General features: G+C 51.4%; 1 protein-coding gene across 1 annotated transcript in view; it reads right to left on the reverse strand.

The window, feature by feature from the left end:
• EMP2 (epithelial membrane protein 2) overlaps positions 1-11480 on the reverse strand; it is a 33953-nt gene extending 22473 nt beyond the window's left edge. The window contains exon 1 of the mRNA XM_080678584.1: positions 11318-11480. The gene's annotated coding sequence lies outside the window, so the exon portion shown is untranslated. The remainder of the gene's footprint in view (positions 1-11317) is intronic.
• Positions 11481-14526: the final 3046 nt, after the last annotated feature.

A 14526-nucleotide genomic window follows, 5' to 3' on the forward strand; every position in this document is an offset into this window, starting at 1 on the left:
GTGTGTTGAATGAATGACTAAAGGAACCAGGTTTCAAGGAGCTACAGAGCTAAGAAGTCAAGAAAGGAGCTAGAGCTAGACTTTTCTTCCACGTCTGACAGTAAAAGAAGGAAGAACTGTTTATCAAGTGCCTGGAGTCCTTTCCCAAAGAGAAAATGCGGGCCCCGATGGCTTCACTGGCGAATTCTGCCACACATTGAAGGAAGAATAATACCAACTCCGCATAAACTCTCCCAGAAAATTGAAAAGGGGATACCTCCCAACTCATCCTATGAGGCCTGCAATACCCTGATCTCAAAAGCAGACAAGACATTATAAGAAAAATGCACCTCTCCTGTTCATAACCACAAAGGGTTTTAGTAACATTTTAACGAATCGAATCCTCCTCGTGAGAGGTGGGATGCATTCCACGCCCACTGCCCACGGAATCCTGGCTGCCGCTTGAAGGGCAGGAGGCTCCATGAGCAGAGATGGCCACCCTAACCCAGCCAGCCCCCAGCTGACCCAAGCCCACACCGCCCACTGCAGAATCAGGAACTAAACACATGTTTTCTGTTTTAAGCCATTGCATTCCAGGATGGATTGTTACACAGCAAGTGCGAACTGATACAGGGGGAAACACTGCTTTATGAGACTTAGAGTTCCTCAAGGACCGAAACCCCGTCTCACTCATCTTCATTCTCCGAGTGCCCAAGGTTACTCAGCACATATTTGTTGAATGTCTGCTAGTTTGGGCAGCTCTTAAAAGGGCTAATAACCACCATTCTGCCAATGACTGCTACCTGACCCCTCAATTAAAGAGCTCCCTGCTGCCTGCTGTCATCCCAGGAGTTCCCTGTAATTATGCCGCCCGGCAAACACACAGCCCAGCCCAGAGAGGGTTGATACTGTATCTGCAGGCGCACATGTGAGTGTGGGGTGAGGTGGATTCGGATTAGGTGGCTAGGGGTGAGGCAGGTGTCAGGCTCAGGTTGTTCCCATCCTCACAGCCACTGGGTTAGGAATACTCTTTCCGCCACAGAGCACCTTGTATTAGTGACTTTCATGTAATCCGCAGAGCAGCAGCACTCCCTCTAACAGCCCAAGTGACAAGAGCTGTCCTTTTTATAGATGGATTTTGCCAGCAAGTTAGGGACTAGGAATCACTGCCTATAACTCAGCCAGGTCCAAGGAGCTTCAAGACCAGGAAGCCAGGCCTCCACCACCGAGTAAATTCACACAGGAAGGGGAAGAAGTGGGGAAGACCAACAGGAAGTAATGTGTACAAAACTTGGTGAGAGCTCAGATGGAGCCCGACTGGACTGTGGCCCAGCAGCTTGGCCACTCACTGCCTCAGTTTCCTCATCTGTAAAATGGGGATGACAATGGCACTCTCTCATAGGACTGTTGGGTGATAACAGAGTGGACATGCTTAGAACAGCATCTGTATATAACAAGTACATGCACCAATCTCAACCAGAATCTCAGTGACGTTTCTTAGAATTGCCACCCCAGTCCCTTCTCCTCACCAAGAGCCAGGTTCTCTCCTCCTGTCCTCTGCCACCACTCTCAGGTGGCAGCCACCAAGTGGAAATGACCACCAGAACTGTCTCCCGAGGGAAAGAAGTGCAAACAGACAACAGGAAGCTCGAGATGTTTGGAAAATTAGGGGATATTTCAGGCACCGTCTCCGCTATGCTTACGTCAATGTTTTCCAAATCAGTCATCCCTGCACCACCTTCAGAAGGTCAGGCCTATCTGTGTACCACCTGCATTACTAGTAACTGATTTTAAAACTCATACCTTTATAAAAGGAAACCTTATATCAAGACTGAAAATGGAAAGTCAGCCATTGCTGCCCTAAGTAGGTGGTGCTGGGGAAGAGAAATACAATGAAAACAAAACAGTGTTATTAGATTCCAGCTAGAAACTGCTGCTGCTGAGAGCTGTGAGTCCCGGCCAGCTTCTCTCTCTCTTTGCTGAAACAGGATGTCACACGTGTTTCAAAAGTTTTAAAGACACATTTGCACAAAACTGAGTTTCTCCTTGGAGGGTTAGAAGGGAATTTTAAAGGGAGTATTTGAAAGATTCTATTTTATTTAATTCTGTGTGTCTGGCCCACCTAAAGTACCTGTGATCATTAATTTTATGTGTCAACTTGGCTGGGCCACCATGATTCTGTGGTGGGTGTTTCTTGGATGAGATTAGCATTTAAATTGGTGTGCATTGAGAAAAGCAGACTGCCCTCCATGATGTGAGGGGCCTCATTCAATCAGCTGAAGGCTGAAGACAACGAAAAAGCCCACCTTCCTGCTAGAACTGCAATACCAGTTCTCCCCTAGGTCCTGCCGGCCTACCTGGCAGATTTTTGACTTGCCAGCCTCCGTACTTGGGTGATCCAATTCCTTACAGTAAATCTCTCTTTATAATACACATCAATTGGTTCATTTCTTAGAGAACCCTGCCTAACACAGCACCTCTCTGTAACCTGAGAGCAGCTAGGTCCTGCTCCTTACCTGGGGGCTTGCAGGGACTGACAGGAAGGGAATCCTGCCATGAAACACTCAAGACCAGGGCAGATACTAAGCCAGCTGGGGAGCTATCCCCGTGAACCTGAAATCACACTGTACCATTCCCCGTTGGCATGTCTGGAGGCCTGTGAGGTCACCCTGCTAGAAAGAAAGGCAGTCCCAACACCTCCCCTTTCCAACTGGGGCACCTCTGATGACATTGTGTCTGCAGCTCTGACACTGTCCAGCCATGGAACTGGGACACTGACCCCACACAATGAGAACTGCGAACTCATGCAGTCTCAGCCGAAAGGCATGGTGTGGTCATGCAGAGCCACCCTGACTCATAGCCTCTGCCTGGGTTATTTTTATAGCATCCAGTTTCCACCCGTATGTGCCCCCAGACTGGGGACCTCACCACTTCCCAACTTCGCATCTGGTTTTGGGGCCCTAAGCTTTAGAACACGGTTTTCCAAACCTCAGTCATTTGCCTACCACCCTCTCAAGGTATCACTGAAGGATTTCACTTCATCTTTGTCTTAAAAAAAAACCACTCTTTAACAGAAATACATGTGTTTTAAAAAGAAATCTGGCCCTGCCGGTGTGGCTCAGTGGTTGAGCATCGACCCATGAACCGGGAGGTCACAGTTTGATTCCTGGTCAGGGCACATGCCAGGGTTTCAAGCTTGATCCCCAAAAGGGGGCATGCAGGAGGCAGCTGATTGATGATTCTCTCTTATTATTGACTAGAGGCCCGATGCACGAAATTTGTGCAAAGGTCTCGGCCCTCACAGCCCTGGCCGGCCCTCACAGCCCCTCGCAGCCCCAGCTTCATCTGGAAGGTCGTCGTTCAGCTGTTCGGTCTAATTAGCATATTAGCTCTTTATTATATAGGATGTTTCTATCCCTCTCTTCCTCTCTCTGAAATCAATAAAAACATATTTTTTAAAAAGAAAAAGAAATCTGGCCCCCGGGAAACGGAAACTCGGCACCACTTGCCACAAATAGAGATTGACTGTAAAATAAATGGCCCTTCCGCTAACCCCTCCAAAATTCACAAGTTCTGGTTCAATGCTGCTGTCTGCAGACGGGCTGAGCTGAAGACCTGCCCTGTCTGGTGAAAGAAAAAAAAACACACAAAACTAGAGTCAAAGAGGCATCAAGAGTTTAGCAGTGACAAAGTTTCCCTTTGATGGAATCAAAACGTTTAACGACAAAAAGGGAACCACTTTCTCGCTGAGTGATTTAACACTGTTTAATGTCATAACCAGCACCACCTGAAGTCACTCCAGCATCGCGACTCCCACCCTGCAGGAATTCATTGATTTCCAATTCTGCCTCTGGTGGTCCCCTCCCAGGGAACCACAGAGCACATGCCTTCCCTTCCTTCCACCCCCAGCCTGTCCCAAGACCTTCAGGGGGGCCTCACTTAGATCCAGGAGCCCCCAACTCAGGAGCTGCTCTACACCTCCACCAGTGGAAGCTTCGTAGGGAACCAGGACAGGATGGGGCATTGAATGAAAATGAAGACATTAGAATGCTCTTACACTGCTGGTAGGACTGTGAAATGGTGCAGCCACTATGGAAAACAGTCTGGCTGTTCCTCAAACAACTAAACAGAGTGACCACATGACCCAGCGCTGCTACGCCTAGATATGTACCCAAGAGAAATGAAAACACATGTCCAACAAAAATTTGCACAAATGTATATAGCAGCATTATTGACCATGGCCAAAAGGTAGAAACAACCCATCCATCCATCCACTCATGCATGGATAAACAAAATGTGTGAAGTCCATACAATATAATAGACTTAGGTCATAACAAGTCTAGTAGATATGCTACAACATAGATGAATCTTGAAGATATTACATGAAGTGAACTAAGCTAGACTCAAAAGGCCATATAGTGTATGATTCTGTTTATATAAAATGTTCAGAAGAGGCAAATCTATACAGACAGAAAGATTAGTGACTGACCAGGGCTGAGGGGGATGGGAAAATAGGGCGGGATATTGAAAGGATTTCTTTATGAGGCGATGAAATGTTCCCAAATGGACTCTGATGATGGTCACACCTGGCTGCGGTGCCACTAAAACACACTGAATTGTATGCTTGAAAAAACTCATTTAAAAAGATTTCAGAGAATAAAATGGGGGAGCTCTGAGTTTACTGGGGGCTGGTATTTCAATACCTCCATGCCCTTGGGGCTGACACACAAGGACACCTGAGAGCCCTTGGCAGCCCCTGGTGTGAAAGGGAAGGTAGAAACCGCACGGCCCAGAGGCCAGACATCCTCATCCCACACCCTCAATTGACCACCCACACCCAATGCCTGGGACTGAGCCAGCCCCTCACTTTCCAGGGTGTCCTGAGTATAGAGAGTATACAGTAGGCACGACTCGAGGACATGAGGACATGGACCACCCAGTCCCGGCCCTCACAGAGTGGCCAAAAGAAATCGGGGATAGGCTAGTACCCCAAACCTTAGTGCCCCTTCCTTCTCCCCAAAGGACCCAGCTTGCTTCCCACTTGCTTCCCCCTTTTGGGGAAGTTCTTAGATCTTGGGGTGTCTAGCTGCTTCTCTGTGTTCAGCCTCAATTCCAAAGTCCCCATTCTGAGAGAAGCCTTCCCAGACTATCCAATCGAAGTGACTCCTGTTTTATTTTCTTCAAATCGCTGAACATCATCTGCTATTTCCCTATTGCTCTCTATTCACTTTTTTGGTCTCATCCCTCTAGACTGGAAGTGCCTTGTGGGCAGGGATTTATGTCTGTTTGGTCACTGCTGTGTCCCTGATGCCCAGCACAGTGCCTGGCATCCAGGAAGCCCCAGAGCAGGGAGGAGGTGAAGACTGAAGAACCTCCAGGGAGCGGGTGGAGAGGAAGGCTCAGCGTCCTCCTCTCACTCCCGGGGGGAGCGGGCGCATAACTTCCCAGACATCTTTGGGACGGGGGCTTCTTTTTTTTTTTTTTAAATATATTTTATTGATTTTTTACAGAGAGGAAGGGAGAGCGATAGAGAGTTAGAAACATCGATGAGAGAGAGTCATCGATCAGCTGCCTCCTGCACAGCCCCTACTGGGGATGTGCCTGCAACCAAGGTACATGCCCTTGACCGGAATCGAACCCGGGACCCTTCAGTCCGTAGGCCGACGCTCTATCCACTGAGCCAAACTGGTTAGGGCGGGTCGGGGGCTTCTTAAAATTCTCAGGAGAAGGGGAAGCTGAGAGCATCACAGCTGGGGGTGGGGGTGGGGGTGGGCCCTTCAGCCAGCCAAGGGGACCAGGTGGGACACCAATAGCGTCAACATGGCCACCATTATCCTTTGTGTCCATCTGTGTGCCAACTGTACTGTTCATTGCCCAGAATTATCACTAAAGCACATCAGTTTAATTGGATTCTTTTAAAATGTGTCTTATGCCATAAATGGAAAATCAGTATCACTTGCCAATGATTGACGTTTTAGTAATATACTTTAAAATAAATATGAGCGTACTGCAGTTTTCAGCACTGCCTGCATATAATTCACCTCCAAATGCCTGTGGGTGTGCAGACCACACTCTGAGCGTGTCGAAGATTAAGCCTCTTCTGGTCTTAGAAGAATGTGACCCCATGTCATGTTGATATAAATGGACACTGACCATACCGCTTGGGCCTGTCGCGGCTCCAGGCAGAGCCAATGGCAGGAGGGAGAGGGAACAGCTGCCGATCCTAATACTCTCTCACGGTCCCCAACCTTTCCCAAAACCCTTCCCTCCCCATCCCCTGCAGCTTCTGGCTGGCCCCTCACTGGGGTTGGCTGGAAAGCAGGAAGCTGCCTAAGACCCAGGGTGATTCCTTCTATCAGTTAGTCACGTGAACAGAGATCTACTAAGTGCTTACTGCATGCTTAGCTCTGTGCTGGGTGCTGGAAACATCCTGTGAACTCGACAGGTGGGTCCCTGCACCAGCAGCTCCGGCCTCTCTTACGCAAAGACCATCAGAAACAATGGAACCCAATGCCATGTGGACAGGGGGTTCCCGTCGAAAGCAGGATTTCTCCTGGGGGTGGGCGCCTGTTCTCTGTGATCAGGCTGCTGCGGGGACCTTCAGGGCCGAGATGCCACCTCTGGATGAGAAATGCTCGTCTCCCAGACACTCACCAGAACATCTGCAGCAAGGAACTTTCCCGGCCCAAAGGACCAGGACTGCTTCAAGAGGAGAGCACACATGTCTGCTTTTAAAGAAAGGGACGGGACCGAAGTACGTCCGATGGAACAGAGTCTGTGGAGTCCACGGACTTGGATTCAAATCCCAACACAGTCACAGTGCATGTTTAAGCCACATTTTTAGGACTCCATTTTTTTAAATCTATAGAGCGGGGATAAGAGTCCCTATCTCAGGGGGTAGTTACTCACTTTAAATGAGATAAAGGATGTAAAGCACGTGGCCAGTACACTGCTTTGCATCCTATAAATGCTATAATAACAGCAGGATCACTATTTTCATTGCTGCTGATAACACTGGCAAAATCTGCCCTGGCCGGTTGGGGTCAGTAGGTAGAGCACCGGCCTGTGGACTGAAGGGTCCCAGGTTCGATTCCAGTCAAGGGCTCTGCCTGGGTTGTGGGCTCGATCTCCAGTAGGGGGCGTGCAGGAGGCAGCCAGTCAATGATTCTCATCATTGATGTTTCTATCTCTCTTTCCCTCTTTCTTCCTCTCTGAAATCAATAAAGAATATATTTAAAAAACAAACAAACAGAAAACAAACAAACACTGGCAAAATCTAAGTCATTCTTCCCTGCTCTCAAACACCAAGCAGACCCAGGTCTGTCTCCGAATTCTCTTCCCAGCCTAGACTCCCAGTGGTCTCTAGGACACGCTGCCGAGGACCTCATGGTGGCGCTATTAACATACCCCAAGGGTACTCACTGCTCCCCCCCTGCCCCCACCCGCCACTTGTCTATGAATAGCACCCAGACCCCAGATGGGAAACCCATCACACCCATGAGGTGTCCACAATGAGGGCAACGTTCCATGGGGACTGGATGGCAGCTCTGGATTTAAGCCCCCATTACGTGTCCCTGGATTACTGCACAGCCCTACCTAGACTCTATCCAGAGCCTCCACCATGCAGCCAATCTTCTAACGCTCTGCAAAATGCCCTATATTATTATTGAACTTCAGGTACACAAGTAACCCATGAACATATTCTCTGTTGTAGATAAGAGTGGAGTCCCTGTGCCCGTGCCTTCCACACCTCTCACCAGAGGCAACCACTTCAATCTATTCTGATAAACCCTTGCAGACATTTTTCTTTGTACACACGTGATACGTATGAGTTACAGGAATACACATGAAACACACCTAGTACTTGTTTGTTGCTACATAAATAGCGTATTTTCCCACATATTGCTTTGCTCTTTTTAAAAAGATTCAACCGTGTCTTACAGATCTTACTACATTGGAACAGAGATGAACCTGCAGCCAAGTGCTGGGTGACTGTAGGCAAGTCACTCCACCTCTCGGAGTGGCCCTGCTGCTGTCACAATGGGATGATCTAAGGTGGTTGTGCCTCTGAAATTCTCCTATCTCGGTCCATGGCTGCCCTGAATGCTGAGAGCTCTTACCCCTTCCAGGAGTCCACCTAAGGCTCTGCTGCCTGGGAGAGCCCAAGTGACTGGTACAGAACAACATCACAGTCACCACCAGCGCCCCCACCCCCCCACCGTGGGTATCAGGTTACCAGCCCTGCGCTCACGCTGGGTGGCAGCTCTGCCTCAGATATTTTTAGCCTCCCCCTTCGGCCTGTCCCTAACAAGAGCCAGATGCATCTGCCGATTCCCGCCAAAGCTGGTCCTGCCGAAACTGCAGTCTTTAAGTAACTCCTGCAGGAAGCCAGGCTGCACCACTCCTCGGGGGGAGAATGGGGGCCTCCTCTTCCAGCCACACCTCTCCCAGGTCCCCATTCCTTCCCTGGACAAGCTGAAGCCAACAACCAAGAGTCAGGCCTCTAGTCCTGGCTATGGTGCCAGCTGTCCTGGTTCCCCATTCCAGCTGCTGCTGCCAATCGCCCGCTTTTCCAAACCCAGTAAGACATCCCCAAGGGGCTCCCACACAGGAGTCCGGCCGCCAACCTGACCTTTAACTGCCTCTTCTGGAAGGGTTCTGCTCCCCAGTCCCAATGCCAGGGACCCCACTGCACCTTTGGGTGATGCTGCCACCACCCCCACCCTGCGTTAGCCCCAGAGCCTATGTCAGAGGCCCCACTTGTCCACAGAGCCGGTGCAGCAACCACATGTTGCAACACACACAATTTTCTGCCCCCCCAGGAAGGTGGCTGGACTCCTGCCTCCCAAACAAACCCCGCCAACCAGCCAGCAGCCCACTGCCATCCCATCTGGCCTGGAAAGGCATTCCTATGTTTTTGTCTCGACAGACTTCCCTTCCTGGCCATGTCTGGCGGGGTTGACTATGACAAAGAGAGGCCTTCACTCTGCCCCCGTCAGCCAGGAAGGCCCCAGAGGGCAGGGCGGCATGTGCCTGGGATGAAACACTGGCCAGTTGAGCCTCCCTCTCAGTCAATCACCCGTAGCTGGGAAATTGAGAGTGTGCCACATGCACGCGGTTTTAGCTCCTGTGAAAGAGATATCGTGTGAGAGACAGAGAAAGGATATGTAGGTGAAACACGCTTAAATTCCAGGAAGAAAGGGCCTTACAAATTACTTGTGCGTGTAGTGTGAAGGGGGTGGCAGAGAGGAGTGAATGGATGTGCCCTGTATTTACAATTAGATGCCAGGGAGACCTGCTTGACCCTCAAGAGTTGTGCCCTGATCTGGGGCCCTGCCAGCCAGAGAGGGCACGGCCCCTCCCCTCTGGGTGAGGAAGTACAGTGTCATCTCCCAAGCTCCCTGCCTGGCCCTGGCCTCACCCACCCCGCTAGCCATCTCTGAGGCACAAACACCTGTCCCAGGATTTCAGGCGAATCAAAATTTCCTCACAGGACAGACAGAGGCAGCTCCAGGCTGTGTGGCCTGCTCTCTGCCTCCCACCCCCACTCCCCAAGTCCAGGCGGGGGTAGAGGTGGCAGATCCAAAACCCTCAGTGGGAAAACTGGTTCTGCACCTTCTTGCCACCCCCACACCCCTCCCTAGGCTGTGGGCTTGGCATCTGGGCCCTGATTTCTCCAGAAGGGTCTCCCGCATTCCCCACAACCCACCTGGACATCTCCAGGTAGAGAAAAGGGGAGGTCTTGCAGGGGAGGGGGTGCAGGTAGAGGTTCCAAGTCTGGCTCTGGGCATTACTAGCTCAAGGACCTGAAACACTGACTGGCAGTCTCAGCCAGGCTCCGCATCTAGGAGTGAGAGGCTCTGGGAGAACGGGAGCGCGAGCGCTTGGGTGCCCCAGCGCTGCAAAGGCTCCGCAGCTTTGGTTTCCATCTCTGTCCCTTGAGGACTCCTGGGGAAACCAGGCTCCAGCCCCTTCCTCATCCTCCGTCCACTTCCTCATCCCAAGGCCAAGTTCCAGGGAGAAGTGGCCAGCAACAGTGAGTGCCTCTGGGATTTCTGACAGATTCAGTGTAGAAGTAAGTGGCTGAAGACTTTTTAAAAACATTATGATAAAATATATATAATATTTTAACCACCTACAAGTGTGCAATTCAGTGGCATTAAACACATTCACAATGTCGTATAACTATCACCACTATCTATACCCAAAATGTTTTCACCCTTCTCAACAAAAACTCTGCACCCATTAAGCCATAATCCCTTACTCCCCTTTCCCAGCTCCTGGTAGCCTCTACGCTACTTTCTGCGCCTAGGAACGTGCCTATGTTAGGGTACCTCATGTGAGGGGAATTACCCAGTATTTGGGCTGCTCGTTTCTTAAGGCCCTGGGCAAGGCCATTGGCTGTCACTTTTCAGGCTGGTCTCTGCATTTCCGACGCAGATAAGTTACAAGATCACACCACCACCGCCACCACCAATCCCACATACACATCTTTGGAGCTTGGGAGGGGGCAGTGCCCCTAACCCCAAATCTGAAACTAAGCTGTCAGCCTTGTTCCAAAGTAAGGAGTGGGTTGTGGGGCCTGGAGGGAGGGCTTTCCTCTGTGGGGCCTCCCTCAGGTCCAGGTGCCCAAGACTAGTCTCCATAGATGAGGTCCCCATGAGGACCCCAAATGAGGATCTCATGGGAGTGTGTTGAGCACCCTGTATAATTCACACCTGAACTCTCGATCCCTCTTTCTCTGGAACCCATGGGCGGGCCCTAAAAGCCCTGAAAGCCCCAGGAAGGCTAAGGTGGGGAGGGGCGGAGGCGTCCTCCAAGCAGGGCCTTGAGGCTCCTCCACCGACCCAGACCTAAGAAAGTAGCTCCACGCCGTAGGGGGGCGCAACGGAGCCGCCGCCCGGGCCGAAAGGATTGCGCTACTCCGCACGACCCACTGACCCGGCCTGGGCGCAGCCAGTCCCGCGCGCTCTGGGAGGCGGGGGGCAGTGCTGCGAGGCGCTGTGGACCCTCACGCGACAGGAGGGCTGCCTCGGACTCCTCCCCAAACTTTTCCCGCCCGCCCCGGCGCTCACGGAGAAGGAAGCAGTCCGGGGGTGGGGAGGTGGAATTCCGGGTCCCGAGCGAGTGGGGCACCGGCGGGAAGCCTGCGTCCCCGTATCTGGCGGAGGAAGGGTGGATTTTCGGCAGGGAGGGGCCTCGACCCCACCCTGCTCCCTATCAACTGCAGGGATCCCCCTGGGTCCAGTACGTGCAGGGCCCGCGCGCGCGCTTCCCGGGCGCACACCGCCCGAAGCCCTACGAGGGGCGCGCGGCCCCGGGCACAATCCCCACTCACCGGGCGTTGGCGGCGGGACCGACCGACGGGCTGGGGCGCGAGGCGAAGTAGCCAGACTGTTTCGAAGCTCTGAGCTGGGACTGCGCGCCCTCCCTCCTCCCTTACGGTGGCGCGGAGCCTCCTCCCCACGTCCCCCTCTTTCTCCGATCCCGCCTCCCGGGGCGTGATGTCAGGAGCCGGGAGAGCGGAGTGGGAGGGGCCGCAGGAGGTGGGTGGGGGACCCCGCAGAGAAAGGCCGGAGCCCTGGGAGGGCACCCCCAGCCCCAGCCCCAGCCCTGCCTGCTTCCTGCGCAGCACTGCCAAGTTTAGGGCGGATTCCATAGCGTAGCTGCGGGAAGCGGGAGACGTGGGAAGGAAACTCCTTGGATCTGGGTCTCTCTCGTTGAGCTCCCCCTGCCAGGTTCCCAGCTCCCTCGCCTCTCCTCTCCTCTCTTTCCTCCCCTTTACCCCTCTTCTCTTCCCTTCGGGGAAGGGTGAAGAACAGGGTTTTGGAATTCGACTCCGTGCTTTAGGACCCCTTCTCTGACACTTTTCTTAGCTTTGTGGTCTTGCCTGTAATCTTTCCTGCCTGGGTCTCTCTTCTTTCCACACAGGACCGCTTTCCTTGGGTGGTTGTAAGGCCTGAAAGTGAGAACACACGCACAGTGCCTGGCACATAGTCAGTGCTCAGTACATGTTAGCTACTGGCATTTTTATTATCTGACATAGCCCCGACCTTGCTGGGAGGTGGCAGGGCCACCGAGAACCTAGTCCTGTGGTTCCTCCAGAGTCCCGCATTCACTGACCCCCTACTCACACAAACCACTACCCATAGCCTTTGAACCCACAGTCCTGGAATTTGTTGTCCCTGAAAATGACAGAAAAGAAGGTACTGGCTTTCTTTCCAGTCTCAGTTCCCCCACCTGCGGCGGGTGGGGGGGTGGGGGAAGAGAGGAGGAGATGAGAAGGGGAGATTTTCTGTATTAAAAATTTGAAGAAATTGCAAAACAGGGCCACAACGTATCACAGAATATTTTTAAGCTTTTAGTTCCACAGGTTAATGCTATTTGCATTCCCCCCCCCCCCCAAATACAAGGCAATAGACTTGCCACAAACATGAGACTTGAAGCCCTTTTCAGAAAGGCTCATTTATTGCTCAGATGCTGGACCAGCTGGGAGGCCGTGCTTAAGTTTTCTGATGCTCTTTTTCCACCTTGTTGGGAAGCTCTCCAAGGGGACAGCCTCCGGGGTCTAAATTAGAGATCCTTGGGAGGTTTGAGGCCCCTCCAAAGGGCCACCCACCACCCTGCCTCAGGTCCTGAGGTTTCCCAGTAGATCTAGTGTCTGACCTGTCACATGTCTTTTAATTCTGAAATTCTATGGTTAATCAAGACTCAGTCTCCCAAGTAAGAGATTCTCCTTAGGGCTGCAGAGGAGGCAGGAAGGTGCTCATTTGAACTGAGGTCCCATATAAAAGGGAACAAGAATGTGGTCTGGCTACTACAGAGGAGGATCAGGAGGAGCCCACCCACCAGCAGGGACGGTGGCCCCTGCCTGTCTCACAGCCACCTAGAGGACAGAGACAACCCAAGGCTCTCCCAGAATGCACAATCTAGGTGGGGCTGGAGCTGTCCTGCCATTTGCTGAGCATTTACTCTGCACCAGTTACTTTACAAACATTACCGTCAGTGTACACAACAGTCCATGAAAAACAGGCTCTGAGAAGCTACCTAAGAAACTTGCCCAAAGGCCCTATGTGAGGGATTGAGTGGGGATTTGAACTTAGACCCACTGCAGCACACGCCACTCTCCTCTTACTATAAAGCTATTCACCAAATGCTAACCATGGTCAAGCCATCATTTCTGACATTTCCACATGCCACCTGAACTAGTATTCACCTAACATTCTCATTAACAACTACTCTGTTTATTTATATTTACATGGTGTGGGTTATTTTTTTATTATTATTGATTTGAGAGAGAGAGGAAGGGAGAGAGAGAGAAACATCAATCAGTCACCTACCATACACACCCCACCAGGGACTAAACCCACAACCTGGTCCTGTGCCCTGACCGGGAACTGAACCGTGACCTCTTGGTGCATGGGACGACGCTTAACCAACTGAGCCACACCGGCCAGGGCTGACTATATTTATTTTAAAAGGAAGTTCTATGTCATGATGGTAAACAGGAAACTAGTGCCATCTGCCAGAAATAGAAGACAAACTTACTAATGTAAACACTACCCAAAGAAAACAGTGTTAGTGCATTCTGGCCAGATACTGTTGCTTGAACCAGCCCGCGAGCCTGAGGTTTAGGAGCTGTGACAAAGGGAGATCAGCAGGTAAAAGAGAGGCGAGAGTCTCATGCTACTGCAGAAGGAGACTTTCTCCTTCGTGTAATCAGAACGATGGGGAGATCATTGAAAAGGGAATTGCGTTCTCAGCTGGTGATTCAAAGCTAGATGACGCCTCCTCCCTCTGTCACCTAAAAGCACCTCCCCTGTGCCTGCTGGTGGGTGTGCCCCACACTGGGAAGAACCTGGCCAGACACCAAGTTGCCTCTCCAGGACCCAGAGAAAGGAATGGATGGATTGCTCCTCTCTCTGGTTTCAAAATCCTCTCCAGAATCCCACCTCCCTGTCCCATTCACCTGATAGGTGTGCCTCTTAGTTTACTCTCTTTGAATATCTACCTGTCTCTCCGATAAGATTGGAAACAGCAATCTGCCTCCTATCCACTTGTATTTCCCACTCCAAGTGTTTCAATACTAAGTCTGAAACCTCAACATGGTGTGAAGGAAAAGCAAGAGTGTGTTCCACTAAATTTTGGTTCCCAACTCTTCATCCCTCTATAGTAATGAATACATTTACACTCCAGATGTTATAGTAATGAATACATTTACACTCCAGATGTGGCCTCCTGGCAATTGGAGACCCCTTCCCTCCCTGACCTTAAGCTAGGCCAGGTAACTAACTGGCTTCGACCAATGAGATATTAGCAGATGGCACACAGGAGAGCTGAGAATGTGCTTGGGGGGGGGGGGGGGCTTGTCCTCTTGTGCTTTTGCCATTTCCATATGCTGCATATACCTCTGGTACCCACTGGCCCCAGGAAAATAAAAGAGATGAGGAGCAGAGCTACCCTAGGTGATCCTCAGGACTTCCATCTGGGACACAGAGCTGCTCCGGCCAAGCTGCAGACACGTGACTGAGAAAGGATGCCTATGGT

This window comes from Plecotus auritus (genome assembly GCF_963455305.1).
Source record: "Plecotus auritus genome assembly, chromosome: 7".
Lineage (NCBI taxonomy): Eukaryota > Metazoa > Chordata > Mammalia > Chiroptera > Vespertilionidae > Plecotus > Plecotus auritus.